Source organism: Elephantulus edwardii, unplaced genomic scaffold (genome assembly GCF_000299155.1).
Source record: "Elephantulus edwardii isolate Elephantulus edwardi_28Jun2011 unplaced genomic scaffold, EleEdw1.0 scaffold00446, whole genome shotgun sequence".
NCBI classification, from domain to species: Eukaryota; Metazoa; Chordata; class Mammalia; order Macroscelidea; family Macroscelididae; genus Elephantulus; species Elephantulus edwardii.
This window is the reverse complement of record NW_006400196.1, coordinates 452,187-454,259: the sequence shown is the minus strand read 5'-3', so window position 1 is coordinate 454,259 and position 2,073 is coordinate 452,187. Positions and strand designations below refer to the sequence as shown.

The window sequence follows — 2,073 nt, the reverse complement described above, 5'->3', positions numbered from 1 at the left end:
CTTGAACTTCTTCCTTCATCACCATAGGCTCTTGCTCATATGTTATTTCATTAAATTCTTCTGTGTCTGCCAGTTCCTTTTGATACAATGTCTCAGTATATTCTTTCCTTCTTCTTTTAATACTTCCTGGATCATTTAATATTCTGCCTAAAGCATCTTTATGATATCAACTAGAGGTTTGAAATTGTTCTTCAGTTCCTTGAGCTTAAGAAATGCTGAGCGAGTTCGGCCCTTTTGATTTTCAGACTCCAGCTCCTTACACATTTCATTGTAATATTTTGCTTTGTCATTCCGTGCTGCCTTTTGGAATCTTCTGTTCAGCTAGCAACACAGAATTACACAAGTCTGATTTTCAGTCAGAATACAATCAATGACACTGTAGAGCTGAAACCTTATAAAAAATAATTAAGATGCCTGCCCACCTGATCATCCTCAAGGCAATAATCTGTGGTTGAGATAGGACAGCTGCTCTCATGCTCAGATAGGTATGTCAGTCTGAAAACACTGGCCTGGGAGCAGGCTAATGCAGACAATGCACTTTTATGGGAAGGCTTCTGACGATGGGCAGTTGAAGGCAAATATTCTAAGGTATACCTAGAAAAGAGAACATAATCTCATGATTCATTCCATTAAAATTATCTCCATTAGCAAAAAGTCATGCCTGCTTGCCTACAGTTTTGTTAATCTATCCTCTTTGTTCTAGCTGCCTTTATAATAAATCCAACTAAAACTATGCAGGTTGGGTCATCAAAAATTGTAAATCACATTCCAATTAAATGAAGTATCTAACAAACTACCATAAATGATAAATGTCGTGGTATTTTCTTTAATAAATATTATGACATAAACAATCACAACACTGTTAAATCACTTATTTAACGAAAATTTACAAAACACTCACGAATGTTAAAGTGTTAAAAAGATTTTAAAAATTCAAAATTGCCTGCTCCCATCTGATGTTTCCTCTAGAAGCTGACTACAGAAATGTGATATGGCCCAGCTATTCCACTGCTAGGAATATATCCCAAGGAAAACAGAACTGTGACACCAACAGATGTTTGTACACCAGTGTTCACAGCAGCATTACCCACAATAGGAAGAACATGGAAATAGTCAAAATGTCCATAAACAAACAAGTGGGTTGGGAAATTCCAATACATTCACGAGATGGAATACTATGTTGCACTCAGGAGCAATGATTTGAAAAAATACTCTAAAACGGGAGAAACAAGAGAACAGTATGCTGCATGAACTAACCCACGCACAAACAGACAAATACTATATGAGATCATTATTGTAAAAACCAGAAGTATAAATTTTGAGATGTCTGTCTCAAAAGGACAAATACGGCATAACACGACTGTTATGAAACACGACTGACATGGGAAGTTGGAAGGAGAAGAGGAAAAGAGCAGATAGATAATGAACACTGTATTGCAACTGATTAAAAGGAATATATGATTAAAAAAAAAGAAATATATGATTAGGGATTCTCTGTAACAGTCCAGAGTAAGAGGTACATTGTAAAGAGGACTAGGGAGGGGGAGGGCAAATGGGGAAAGGAAGAAATTGTGCAATAATGAATGAATATTTTTTCCACTTTTTAAATTAATTTTAAAAATGAAAGCTTACAGAGACTTAGGGTTTCCATTCTTTCACGGTTGCACTTTTCTCCCTGCCCACCCCCTCACCCCCAATTCACTCTTCTTGAAGAGAAAAAGAAAAACTCTTTCATTGTTACACAATCGTTCCCCTCATGTCCACTCCATTGTGCAGCCATCATTCTGGACTCCTGTCATGCCAATAATACCCAATCGTGTATCACTTTTAAACAGTTCTCACCCTCATCTGTTTCAATGAAGTATACACCATTCATCCCTCCTTCTTTGTCTTCCCTAAACCCAGATGTCAGTTCTGTTTTACAACAGTGGCCCTGATAAAGGTAAATAATCCAGTAGAAAAATGGGCACAGGATATGAACAGACATTTCAAAGAAGACATTCAGAAGGCACACAAACACATGAAGAAATGTTCAAAATCCCTAGCTCTAAGAGAGATGCAAATCAAAACAAC

The 2,073-nt window shown here is 36.9% G+C and overlaps 1 protein-coding gene across 1 annotated transcript in view; it reads right to left on the bottom strand.

The window, feature by feature from the left end:
* Positions 1-2,073, bottom strand: part of CEP192 (centrosomal protein 192kDa) — a 250,033-nt gene that overhangs the window by 143,233 nt on the left and 104,727 nt on the right. The window lies entirely within an intron of this gene.